Source organism: Tiliqua scincoides, chromosome 7 (assembly GCF_035046505.1).
Source record: "Tiliqua scincoides isolate rTilSci1 chromosome 7, rTilSci1.hap2, whole genome shotgun sequence".
Classification (NCBI taxonomy): domain Eukaryota; kingdom Metazoa; phylum Chordata; class Lepidosauria; order Squamata; family Scincidae; genus Tiliqua; species Tiliqua scincoides.
The window spans coordinates 42,064,207-42,078,313 of record NC_089827.1 but is presented as its reverse complement, the minus strand read 5'-3'; the positions used below and the strand labels follow the sequence as shown (position 1 = coordinate 42,078,313).

At 45.5% G+C, this 14,107-nt stretch overlaps 2 protein-coding genes across 18 annotated transcripts in view; one reads left to right on the top strand and one right to left on the bottom strand.

The window, feature by feature from the left end:
- Nucleotides 1-543, bottom strand: part of DCP1B (decapping mRNA 1B) — a 49,317-nt gene extending 48,774 nt beyond the window's left edge. Inside the window, exon 1 of the mRNA XM_066634599.1 lies at nucleotides 528-543. The gene's annotated coding sequence lies outside the window, so the exon portion shown is untranslated. The remainder of the gene's footprint in view (nucleotides 1-527) is intronic.
- The window catches only part of CACNA1C (calcium voltage-gated channel subunit alpha1 C), a 605,715-nt gene that overhangs the window by 16,770 nt on the left and 574,838 nt on the right, over nucleotides 1-14,107 (top strand). The window lies entirely within an intron of this gene.

The window sequence follows — 14,107 nt, the reverse complement described above, 5'->3', positions numbered from 1 at the left end:
ACTCAAACATTACAGCAATTCTAACCACACTTGGGAATGTGTGCCACACAATGGAAATAAGCCCCATTGACTATAATGGGACTGACTTCTGGTAGGCATGCATTGGACTGTGCAGTCCCCAGTACCTTTTTGCCAGACTGAAGACCACAAACGTTATAGCCTCTCCTCCTAAGGGAGGTCCTATAGAAGTAAGTCCCAATGTAGTCAATGAGGCTCACTCCCAGGTAAGTGTGGAGAGGCTTGGACCCTGAGGCTCCAAAGACGGATCCCCCACCCTAGGGGGGCTGCAGACACAGGTCACAGCGATCCCCTCCCCGCTCTGCCACTGCCCTGCCCCCGCAACCAGGGAAAAGTGACACCAAAGCATCCTCCTCCAGAGGTCACGTGGCCCTCCCACGGAGCTGCACGTGAACGTTCGAAAGCGACGTTGGGGATTTAAAGGGACAGCACCACAATTTCGCCCTTTCCGTGCAACACCCCCGCCGCCCCCCCTTCCCACAGCCCCGGGATCCAGCTCCCTCACGCACCCACTCGTTGGCCCGGTGCCCGAACGTGTAGAGCGCCACCTGGCTGGCCACGTCCACGATGCTGCTGATGTAGGGGTCGTGCCGCTGCAGAGCGGCCAAGCTGATGTCCAGCCCCTTGCCCGCTGGGGCGGCCCCGCCAGTGACCGCCGCCGCCATTTTGCTTCCGAGGGGGGGACACAACACTACACCTCGGGCCAGGCAGGGCTAATCGAGTGCCGAGAGAAGGATCGCGCGCGCCCTCCTCCCTAGAGAGGCAGGCTTCGCAATCGAGCGCAGAGGAGAGCGGAGGACTGTTGCCACTGGCAACAGGCCCAGTGCGGCCTAGTGTTTGGCGCGTCATCACTAGAGCCACGCTCAAAAGTAGCGAGGCAGTGTGAACAGAGCAGATATATGAGGCGCAAAGTGCAGAGCAGAAGCACTCGCACGCCACGTGGGTTCCCTGTCACCTGGAAAATAAAACATAGCCACTGTATCAAGCACCACACAAATACACCAGGGGCGTGCAGTGGGTGGGGGCCTCCCCACCAGAGCCCTTCGAGAAGGGCCACCGCTGTGTGAGGCACCCAAGCACCCACATGGGTACTTGGGTGCCTCACACGGTGGCGGCACTTCTCCAAGGGCTCCGGTAGGGAGGCACTGCCTCCCCTGCCTCCCCACCCACTGCACTCTGGGGAGAGAGGCGCTGCCTCCCCTGCCTCCCCACCCAATGCATGCACCTGAAACACACATACCATAAGAACATAACAGCCCTGCTGGATCAGGACAAAGGCCCATCTGGTCCAGCCTCCTGCACCCCACAGTGGCCCACCACATGCCTCAGGAAGCACCCACAATGCCAAGACACCTGCATCCAGTGCCCTCCCTTGCCCTGGCCTTTTGAGGTAGCCTACCTCTAAAACCACGAGGCTGCACATACCTATCACCAGGTTAAAGACCCTGTTCTTTAAATAAGCCTTCTGATTCCATGGTCTTCTTAACTTTTTTTATACATTTTTTAGTTTCTGTTTACAGGCTGGATTCCTCTATGACTTGCTGTTTTATGCTGTTTTTATTCTGACTTTATTCTGACTACTGTTTTTATGGTCTCTGTTAATGTGTTTTTAATATGTTTTTATCCTGTTAAATCATGCTTTTAAAACTGTTTTTATATGTTGTGAGCCACCCTGGGTCCCTTTTAGGGAGAAGGGCAGGATACAAATAAAGTTTATTATTATTATTATTATTATCACAGCTTGTAACCCAGGATGGACATTTCTTCCAGAAATCTGTCCAATCTCCTTTGAAAGGCACCCAGGCAAGGTGCCATTGCCACATCCTGTGGCAAGGAGTTCCACAGACTAATAACTGATTACACTATAAAACAACCAGCCTCTGAGATTAAAAATTCAGCAATACTTCAATATTTTAGATAAAAGAAAAGCAACAGTGTCAAAAATTTTTGTTCAAATGGTTTGTGTGTGTCTTGCCAGAGCTGCTCCTCACTAGGCCTCATGCCCACTTAAGACTAATTAGTTTCCCTTGTTAAACTCACAAGTGCGGCAAGCAAACCTCAGAGCCAAGTCACAGCCCACAGACTCCAGGTAAATCACTCACCTACTTCCAACCTATACTCCTTCTACAACCCACACCCCCTAATTCCCCCAGGTGCTATTTATATACTTCTAGGTTCACTTTAGCCTCTAGTGGCTGCAGCTGTGCAGCACACCTCTGGCTACCACTTGGGCTTTAACCCTGCATTTACTTAGAGCAAGGGGCACTGCGGACACCACACCCTATCTCCTCAGTGATATCGTCCACGGTTTTGCTACAATGTGTTATGAAGCAAGCAGATAATAACATCATGTGTAGGATTACTAGCTTTTTCTTGCCCAACTGTGACATTAAGGGCGCAATCCTCAGCCCTTATGTCAGTGCTTTCCAGCACCACTATGCCAGTGCTGGAAAGCGGGTTAGGATTTGGCCCTAAGGCTATGATTCTATGCACACTTACTCAGGAGTAAGGCCCCATTGACTATAACGTGACTTACTTCTGAGTAGACACGCGTAGGATTGGGTTGTAAGTCATTTCTGCCCAAGGTTGCATATAGGCAACAGGGACCAAATGTTGGGGACCTGTGAGTTGGCAAAAATGGGTTAAGGGCCCAATCCTATCCAATGTTCCAGTGTTCCAATCCTGTGGTTGAGGAGCAGTCATGGAGACCTCCTCAAGGTCAGGGAATGTTTGTTCCCTTACCTCAAGGCTGCATTGTGGCTGCATTGGCACTAGACAGATGGATAGGATTGGGCCCTAAAAGACGCATGCATGACACACAGGGAAAACTTTTCCCAGTATGGAAGAATCTTTATCTCAGCAGTTTTCAACCACTGGACCATGGCACACCAGGTTTGCGGGTGTGCCATGGGAGTTGCGGGGGGATCATTTATTAGTAAAGCCATTGGGGGATGTGAGCTTCTTTCTGAGTAAATAGTCTGGCAACACTTTAAATATTTGTGATGGCATATTTGTCTACAAGCCTCAAAATTTCCCTGCAACTGCACCTGCATGTTTTGTGTTATACTAATGCAGATTTTAGTACATACCATCTAAAATATTTATATCTTGGAACAGCATATCCTACAAGTGGGACTAGTAAGGAATTCTGTATAGCCTTTCTCTAATAGTCATAAATCACATTAGACCTTCCTCAATTATGTTGTGATTTTAAAGTGTTATCTTTTTGAACACTAAATGTTTGCCTTTTGCTTGCTAACAATTAGCCTAATTTTAAAAATGAAAACTGAATTCTTCAGTTTTATTTAAAGTCTTGCAATTTAAGTCTGTGAAATGCATAGAATCACAAAGTTTTAGATCAGTGTTTCTCAACCAGTGGTACAGGTACCACCAACAGTACTTGAGGTGGTGTCTGGTGGTACTTGTGGTGTTGCAGGGTCAGGCAAGGATGGAAGTAGACACCAGGAGGTTTCAAGGAAAACACGTTTTTATTCTTTCAGCCGGCTGCTGGTCACAGAGGAATAGCTTCCAAAGTCTCTGATACCAATTTTTTTCGGGGTGTGAGTTGATATACAAACAAACTTCCATTGTAAAGCATTGGCTGGACTTCTGATTGGCAAAATGCAAAACTGCAAAGCCTTGGACACATTCTTGATTAGCAAACAGCATATCACTTGATGCTTTGTCCCTGCCTACGCATCCCACTACTCAGATTCTGCTTAGCATGCCTTACTAAATATGGCACTTTAAATATGTGAAATCTTTCTGGCTGCAAAAGTCCCATCTCTCCCTCTCTGCATTGGCTAATAACACGCTTGCAAAAGTCTCTTTTCTCTTCTAACTACCTGTCTGTTGCGGTTAGCTAGCAGTTTCCTGTTTTCTTTTTTAACTGCAAAGGTTCTACAGAACAGCTTCTTGAGGTCAAAGTCTGCAACACCACTTCCTTTTTAACACAGTCACAAAGAGGCATTCAAGGGGCATCTTCTAAAATGTCCTGTTGACCCACGCAGCTAAGTATAGGGCCTACTTTGGCCAAAGTACCCTGCTTATGCTCACAGCTAGCCTGAAACGGGGGCCTGAATGGTTTCAAATGCTCTAAATTCTGGGGGGTTTCCTCACAGTGGGACCCCTGGTTCCCTGTCACCCAGCAGTGAGACCAGGAATATGACACAACAACAGCAGTTGGAGGATCCAAAGCATGTTTTTCTGCACTCAAAAAGCCCTCTTGTCCACTCTGAGTCTCTTACTTTGGGGCACCTTCCTTATGAGGAAAGGCTACGGCGTTTGGGCCTCTTCAGCCTAGAAAAGAGACACCTGAGGGGGGACATGACTGAGACATACAAAATTATGCAGGGGATGGACAGAGTGGATAGGGAGATGCTCTTTACACTCTCACATAACACCAGAACCAGGGGACATCCACTAAAATTGAGTGTTGGGAGAGTTAGAACAGACAAGAGAAAATATTTCTTTACTCAGCGTGTGGCTGGTCTGTGGAACTCCTTGCCACAGGATGTGGTGATGGTGACTGGCCTGGATGCCTTTAAAAGGGGATTGGACAAGTTTCTGGAGGAAAAATCCATTACGGGGTACAAGCCATGATGTGTATGCGCAACCTCCTGATTTTTGAAATGGGCTGTGTCAGAATGCCAGATGCAAGGGAGGGCACCAGGATGAGGTCTCTTGTTATCTGGTGTGCTCCCTGGGGCATTTGGTGGGCCGCTGTGAGATACAGGAAGCTGGACTAGATGGGCCTATGGCCTGATCCAGTGGGGCTGTTCTTATGTTCTTATGTTCTTATTGGTGTGTGTTACCTTGCATCTGGCCTTCCAAACCAGATGTCATCGCCAGTTACTTCCAGTGGTACATTGGACCATGTCATCGCCAGTTACTTCCGGTGGTACTTCAAATAGGTGGCAGAGGAAAAAGGTTGAGAAACACTGTTTTTGATAAATGTCATGAGACTTGGAAACCAATTATCTCATACCTATGTAATTTGCCTAACTGCCTATGTTTCATTCTGTATTTTAAAATCCAATACAGGGGACGGTTTCATTTGTATTATGAAGTCCAATTCCACAGTGGATCTTCAAGTGGATCTATGGTGGACAAATTCTTACTATTTTTCATGAGACAATATATGACTTGATGCTTGAAACTGTCAATGTTCTGTCATGTCATTTATCTTTCTAGTTTTCTGTGAACATAATCACATAAAGTTTTCCAAAACATTTAAGTGACACATCCTTCTCCAAAACTATTGCTCTTAATGTAGAAGAATATAGCTTAACTATTTTAAGAAGAAATCTGAGTTTCCTCCCATTGTGCAACAATTTGCCACAAGAATTGTGATAACTTGTCACAATCCTTAAACCATTAACAGCAGGAAAGTTTGCAGATCTGAAATAGCAAATCCTTGGTAGATTTAAAACATGGGAAATTGACAGTTTTACCACTTGCTCGATCCATTGTGGGCTAAACCAGGGGTGCCCAAACCCTGGCCCGGGGGCCACTTGTGGACCTCGGAGGCTCTCAATCTGGCCCTTGGGGAGCTCCCAGTCTCCAATGAACCTCTGGCCCTCCAGAGACTTGCTGGAGCCCATGCTGGCCTGACGCAACTGGTCTCAGCATGAGGATGACCTCTCAACTGAGCTGTGGAACAAGAACTCCCTCCACTACTTGCTGTTTCACATCTGTGATATAGCAGTGGCAGTGAAGGAAAGGCTGGCCTTGCTTTGTGCAAGGTCTTTTATAAGCCTTGAGCAACTGCAAGACCTTCGTTCATATAAGTTCCATCTCTATATTCATATAAGTTCCATCTCTAATAAGTTCATTTATGTAAACTTATTCAAATTTTAAATGTAAATCAATTTTTTCCCCAGCCCCCAACACAGTGTCAAAGAGATGGTGTGACCCTCCTGCCAAAATGTTTGGATACCCCTGAGGTAAACAATGAATGTACTGAGTGACAAAAGAATCAAAGAACTGTTTTGTCCACCTTAGAGCTGTTTCAGTGAGGACTGACTCAACCCACATGCTGACACATGGCAGGCACAGGGTGAAGTAGCCTCCTCATTCAGTCCAGGAGTACATTTTGAATTCTAGGTCTGCCTTTTTCTTCTTTTTCCATCCCTTGAATTAAAAAATCAGTTAAATAGTATATTTTCTAGCCAACCGAGGTACAGTTACTGAATATTCTCTCAGGTTCCAGAAACAAAACAAAACAGAGAAAATGTGCATGTATTATTAGAATATTAATTTGCATGTTGGTATGTTACAGTGCCCTCTAGTGGAATGCTCTCAAACATTCTGATATAACTGCTAACTGTTGAAAATTTCCGCTTAAAACCACAGCAAAATGAGTTAATGTACTTTCCTATTATTAGCCAATGCTATTTGCTTAATAATTAATCATATTAATCATACATTGTCACAGGATCATTGTACTGTACTGTATCCATTTGTATATTGTACAAAATGCTGGGCCAAGGAATGAGAGACTTATTTATTTATTTATTTATACAGGTATTTATATACCGCCTTTCTTTGGTCATCAGATTTCTCCTCAGACTTTAATTCAAGGCAGTTTACATAGGCAGGCTGTTCTAAACCCCCATAGGGATTTTTACAATTGAATAGTTCTAGTCTTTCATAGAACTCCTTGTTCCAGCTGGATTCCTTCCTGGTCTGGCCTCTCTCTGGCCCTTCGCCTCCCACGCTCCACTTGGCAGCAACTCCTCTCAGCCACCTCTCAACACTCAGAGGGTCAACACTCCTCTCAACACTCAGAGGGTCAGCACATCAGTATATCAGCGTGTCATCAGTTCTCGGGTACTTCCGGTTGTTTCAAACTGTCAGCCTCAGATCTTCAGGCATACAAGGCAGCAGCTCTACCAACTGAGCCAGACCTCCTACACATTATTGTGTACATATTGTAGTAATGCCTTTAGTAGGCCAAGGCAGCTTGGGACCTACCAAGTCAAATGCAAACCACCAACCACACAGTATGGCCCACAAGGGATTCAGTAAAATTCCTATTTTTGCCATCTGCCTGCAAGAACAGTAGACTGTCAGATAGCAAGAAGGCTGGTGACTAAATTCCCATGGATGGGGTCACAAGCTGTGCAGGCCTGACCTTTTCTAAAGTCAATTTCCAGTAGTGCCTTTTGAGGCTATGCTTTCAGAGGTGTGAAGCATTCTTGTCTGCTGCTTGAGAGATACGGAGATACACAGCTGCATGTTATTCAAACTCTGGTCATCTTTTCCATTGTACTTTGATTATTGTCAAACTGGTTCTTCAAGATTTAGTACCACCTGAAGCTGTCTGCTGGTGGTAGGCAGGATAACATCACTACTGTGATAAAGTGTAGTTGTACAACAAAATTCGCTGTAACAGCTTCCCCTACTGCATTGCCTGTACTGTACATAGCTTTGCTGACCTCACAGACCCCAACAGCAGGCTTATGGAGTTTTTGCACATCCAGGAACACTCGCACTGAAATCTTTTTGCAGGAACAGTAGAAGTTTAACTACAATTTCCCCCTCTTGTCCAGGTTCTTTCTCCAGTTCTTTTCTTTCTGCCTCTGTTCTCTCCCATGAAAGAGGCAAGCCTTGGACTTTGCACTGGACAACACAGGGAAGGAAGCAGATTCTTGTGGGACTTGGCAGCCATGACTTCTTGTACAATCAAGATATGTATGTACGATTAGGATATGAAAGAACAAATTTGCAAAATAGACCTCCCTTAGAAATCTGCCCATAAATGTCAAGGGAGGCTTGTCTTTGAAAACCAACCTGTGTCTGTATACATCCCAAGCCAGTCTGTAGGCAGTTTCTGTTCATTTCCTATATTAATGGTTGCATGATTGGTGCAACCATCCTTCCAAGTTATGAAAGGATGCACAAGGCATAGCCTAGGATGGTCAGGAGATCAGGTTTGACCTGAGGGGAATTGAAGTCAAAAGATGGGGCAAGCCAAAGTGGGGAACCAAAGAGTTAATCTAGAGCAGGGGTGTCCAAACTTTTTGGCAGGAGGGCCACATCATCTCTCTGACACTGTGTCAGGAGCCAGGAAAAAAAAGAATTAATTTACATTTCAAATTCGAATAAATTTATATAAATGAATATATTAGAGATGGAACTTATATGACTGAATGAAGGTCTTGCAATAGCTCAAGGCCTATAAAAGGCCTCACACAAAGTAAGGCTGGCCTTTCCTTTGCTGCCGCTGCTGCATCACACACATGAAACAGCAAGCAGTGGAGGGAGCCCTTGGCCTGCAGGTCACGCGAGAGGTCGAACAGTCACCCTCATGCTGACAGAAGTTGTGTTGGGCCAGCAAGGAATCTAGCAAGTCCCTGGAGGGCCAGAGGCTCATTGGAGACCAGGGGCTTCTCGCGGGCAGGATTGGGAGTCCCTGAGGGCCGCAAGTGGCCCCCGGGCTGGGGTTTGGGCACCCCGGATCTAGAGCCAAGAACAGGATTCAGACAGACACAGAGAGAAAAAATGGATTAGTGAGTGCAGCAGGCATGTGTGCATGTATGTGAGAGAGAAAGAAGGACAACAAGAACTAAGAAAAAGCAATTTGTGCTCAGATGTTGCAGCCTCTCCCTGGAAATTTTCATACCCAGCAGAGGTCAGTCAATTACCTGCATCAGGTATAGAGTCTTGCAGAGCAGGACCATTGCTAGCTGAGAGTCCTGCCAGATCACGCCTGTTGCCACAGCAGATCAAAAGGGGCAACCCAGTTCAAGATCTAGTTCCTGACAAAATATTTAGTGGCTGTAAAATTCATCTTATAGCAGGGGATTCCCACAAATCTTTCTCCTGGGTCTTGCATTATCTTTTGGGAGCAGAATTTCCCTTGTACCATGTGGAACTTGACCTAGAGCTCCTGTGTGGTAGAATTTTCTGTTGTAAGCCTCTTAAATCTGGACTTGTAAATGTGGTAGAAGGATACATGAAGGCTGCTATGTCCATATGTAGCTGCACTTTTTGAAGAATCAGAAAAGGAAATGGAAAAATAAATATCATATCTGTTTCAGATGGCAAAGGAAATGCATGCAGGTTAAAAGGAGATTACCACAATTTGCTCTTGATACTGTGCTTAACTCGCCATGTTTCTTGACAAATTACATGTGATGTTCAAGTACTTATCTGAAAAGCTGATGTAGCCAAACTAGGAAAAATATTAAAATGACCAGTGTTTGAAGCAATGGGCAACTTCTGAGTCAAATCTGGTCCCCTGTCTGCTCCCCTCTCAACTGCCAGCCACAGAAGTAAAAGAGGGTTGGAGATAAGCAGCATTTGTGGCAAGGGGACTTGATATCAAGTCATTTGCAGGCTTGAGTGTTTGGCTTTGCCCTGTCACTGACTGTTCTCCAGCCAATGTGGTCCTGGTTAGTGCACTCACTAACCAGGTCCTAGAACCTCAAGGGCTGGGGAGTATCTCCCTAAAGAGGTGTGGGCATTTACTATGGAAGGTGCAAGCTTTTTGTTAATCTTATATTTGTGTGTGTGATGGAATAGGCTCTTATCTCCCACTCAGCCCAATTTAGAACAGTTCTATGGGCCATATATCAATTGTTGGATGGATTTATAATCCTGGAAGCTAGTCAAGCAAAGTTTTTTTAAACAAAAACATTGATTTGCTTGTGGTCCCTCCTTTGAAAACTTCAAGAAGACCATGTTCATACCCTTACTACTTGATTTGCTTGGCCCTGTTCCCAGGACATTAGCCTTGCTGGATCAGATCATGGGATCATCTAACCCAGCTAGATGTGCCTGGGGAGCCCACAGCAGGGCATGAAGGCCAAAACTTTGAGACCAATAGCTTTTCCTGTTTTGTCTTGTATCTCATTTGTAGCAGCATGTTTATCTGTTTTCACAGCCTTCCTCCAGGGGGCTCAGAACGGTGTCTCTCAGCAATGCCACCATCGTTTCCCCAACAATACCATGGCAACAAAACATTTTGTAATGTTGAACTGCCATTTGAGTGACAAATTCCCCATCCTAAGCACTTATTTGCACTGCAGTCTTGGCATCATTAGGGTTGTAACATCCAGTGCGGCCCTGGCCCCACCTCAGCTGTGCAGACACTCTGCAAGGTGAGGAAGGGCCATTCGTCCACGATAATCCTCACGGGTGTGATAAGCCCTCTGCCTGCCCACTGTTCTCAGCCATGGTGCTTCTTTCATGTTCTTGGTCAGGTGAGAAGCGGTGACTTGGTCAAACTCTGAAACACTGCACAAAAATTTTATAGACTGTCATTTTGGTGCCACCCCACAATGATGTCACTTGGTGCTGTTCTCACCTCCCACATGACGCCCTCCCTCGTGACGCCATTGACTGCAGTACAGTTATGGACACCATCATCAGCATCCTAAACCCTTGATTTAGGAAAGGTTGTGTTGTGACAGTATGTAAGAACTCTCATTCTGGGGATTAATCAGTCAAAGCACTTCAATAAATCAAGTAAAACAATCTTTAATCAATTGGCAGACTTACTAAAAATATCAACAAGCTATCTTTTTTTAGCCTGACTTCCTTTCCATGTTGACAATGGACACTTTGTTTCATCTCAGTGAGCATCGTAACCATGATTCATAATGACATATTACCATGAATACTGATAGGGCGTGTTGCAAGCCCTGGGTTTGTTTTCATAGATGAGATTGTTTTTTTAAGTTATTTCCTTGCTCAGTGACCAGGTAGAAAAGGAATGAACTGCAACAGATCTACCTTTTTGAGAAAACACTGACTTGCTTAGAAGTCTGTATTTCCAACATTAGATATATATTTTTCAATATGCATTATGACATCTGTTCAACCCTCAATTCTTTCAGCTCTTCAAACAAATACAGAATCACAACTCCCTCTGAGAGTATTACAGCCCAATCCTAATGGGTCCAGGAGGCAAGATGGGCAGACTGGGTCCTGGAAAGGGGTAGATTCAGTGGCAGTCACCAAATTCTAACCATCTTCTCTAACCCAATCCCATGGCAGAGGTCCATATGGACCTCTGCCAGCAATTTTGCTAGCAGAGCAATTGTGCCCTTACCCAGAAGAGACCTTTGCTACCACCACCCCTATAGGATGCAGTGGTAGCAATTTGGTGCCAGTGCTTTGGCGGGGTGTGTGTGTGTGGAGAGTAGGCTTGGGCTGTAAGTGACAGAGACCCATCAAGATAGGCAAATAGCCTAACTTTTCCCATGCTGATGCAGTGGTGCCAGCACAAGCTACATGCATCCTATGGAGGAATTTCAGCTGCTGGAGGTCTTCTCAAGATAAGGGGAATTTCGTCCCCTTGCTCCAGAGTAGGCCCCAGCAGCTGCAACAGGCCAACTTGGACCTTCACTAGCCATATAGCTGGCACAAGTCCACACTGATCTGTGTTGGTGATCAGGCCCAAGAAGGGGGGTAAGATACGGCACACACTGGCACACATGGACACTCCTAATCCTACCCCGTCCCAGAACTACTGAAGTGTTGCTCATTGAGCACACAGTGAAGGAGAACTTAATACTTGGGGTTTTTGAATTAGGAACTCAAGATGTTCCCAGCCCCCAAACTTCAACAGACAGCTGACAGAAAAGTCTAAGCATAATCAATTTGTGTGAATTTGTTTTCTCTGATGTGCTTTGAATTCCATGGGAGTGTTTGGCAGTCACTCCTCCACTGTCTGATTTTTTTGTCATTTTCAAGTGAGGCCATTGCTGTGATGTTTGCTGTCAGATGGAATTTACAGGCACATTACCCTGTTTGATGGATACAGCAAACCACAAGGATTTCCTAAGGAGAAACTTCCACCAAAAGTCCAGGAGGATCCTCGTGTTCTTTTGACCGTTCTCTGGCATATTCCCAACTCTGTTCATTTCATTATCACAGCAATTTAATCGTTAAAAAAATTCCTCTAGAAATGCAGAGAGCCTCTGTACTTTGGTATGCAGACAAAATCATGCAGGCTTTAGGCAATCTGAATGAAGACAACAATTTGGGCAATCTCATTAGCCCCCCCCCCCCCATTCATGTTTGCCGAGGTTTCCACTAATACATTTTAAGAAATGCTTCTCTTATAGGATACACAGTGGATGTTCTCAGTAGGTTCAACTGAATTGAAAAATAGCAACCATCAGAATTGATGGTTGCAGTCTTGCTACATCAATGATGAGCAACCAGAGGGCTGGTGAACCAAATCCAATGGAGCAAGGGGCTAAGGGACAGTCTAGGTGTCAACCACTGGTTTGCACACATATGGAAATTTTGAAAGGTTTTGTTCTAAAAATTCCCTCTATAAACAGTGACCAATCTGGCAGTGTGGTCTGCATGATCAAATGACTAATATTGCCTCAGAGATAAACTGGGAAAAAATTTTCTGCTTTTCTTATGGAGTTTTCAAATATTACCAGTTTGGAACTAAAGTAGTTAAATGGGAGCCTGTGATGGATAGAAAGTTGCATCTGTAAGGCTTGTGTGCAAGTTCCACAGGTTCATGGTGAGCTCAAGTTATTGTGAATTCATTCGCCCATATATATTCATCCCTGGATGAATACCAGTCAAATGTATGAACTGTCTCCACTGATGAGATAAATAATGAAGAATTAGCTGCATTGAGATGTACCATGTTTGAGCTGATACCATGTGATTTAAAATATTGATGTATAAAAGAGCTATATTGTTAAATGTTAAACTGTGATTCACACATGCAAATCATCATGTGAAATCAACAGTCAACAAGTCATGACCACACATGTGTGAACCATGGCTGCGGGAGAGGGTGAATCCAGCGGTGATGGCTTTTGCCGGATCCTATCCCTTCTGGCAGCAACCTCCTGACCCCCTTTCTCTCCTTAGACTTGCACCAGCAAAAGCACTGGCACAGGTGTGAGGAGACCATTTGTGGGACTGGAGGCTTACAGAGGGGAAAGGAGATCCCCTTTCCCCTCTGAAGCCTCACACTCCCCCCTCCCCCCCCGCTGGATACAGCACAAGTCTCTTTGGTGTGGTTGCACCAGTGGCGGGGGGGGGGGGGAGGATAGGATTGGGTTGACAAAGTCCTACAATACCCTGACACAGTATCAATATCATGAAAAACTTGTGGCACAATCCTGTGCTAGGTTTGTGTCAGTGGATTGCACACTCTGCCAGTGCAGATTGTCACAAACATGCCATAAAGTGTGAAGCCTTCTGCCAGTGCACAATGAAGGAGCGGTGCCCACTGGAGAAGGTAAGATTTGCACTGAGCAGCGCAGGGGTGGAACAGGCCTGGGGGAGGGTGGTGATGGGAATACATGCTGTATCCTATCCCCCTTCCTGGGCCTGATCCACCAACACAGATCAACATAATATTGATCATGCAGGTCGGAGTTGACCCATAGTAGCAGCTGGGGCTTTTCCCAGGATAAGGGGACAAGGAAAGGAGATTTTCAGCCTGCTAAATTCCCCCAAGGGATGCAGCATGAGCCATGCTGGTGCTGCTGCATTGGCTCAGGGGAACATAGGTAGGATTGGACTGTTGGTTGCCATGGAAATTCTTCTGATAAAATAGCAATTCAAAGCAGTCTGAGAAAAACACTGAATGTAGTGTATAAGAAGTGGCATATTTAATGCAATGTGAAGAGTTTGTGAGGTACCCTGTTGACTTGCAAGGTATGCAGGACTTGCACATTAGGCATGTGTTAAGTGCTTCTATATCTATTTGTAAACTGCCTTTGGAAAGCAGAGAACAACAGCTCGCAGCATCTGTTAAGCATCGCAAGTAATTGGTTGTCCTCAAGTGAAACCAAACCTGCAGTGGGTCCCAAGCTTCTCAACAAGGAACCAGTGAAATCAGGGGCAGCATATGCCTCTGCGCTGGTTGAATCTGCCACTCACTACCACCCTGCTTGTGCACACTGGCATGTCCCACCTGTGTGCTGGTAGGTAAATGAGTGGGTGCACTACTGTCCCCCCTTCAAACTTACAATGTGTACACTGTGTAGCCTCCTTTGTCCATTCCTCTTTGAAATAAACAAGCACAGGAGATGCTGGGTTTTTAGCATGACCAGCTCATGCTCATTACAAACTGAAGAAATGTGACGTGGGGAGGCTA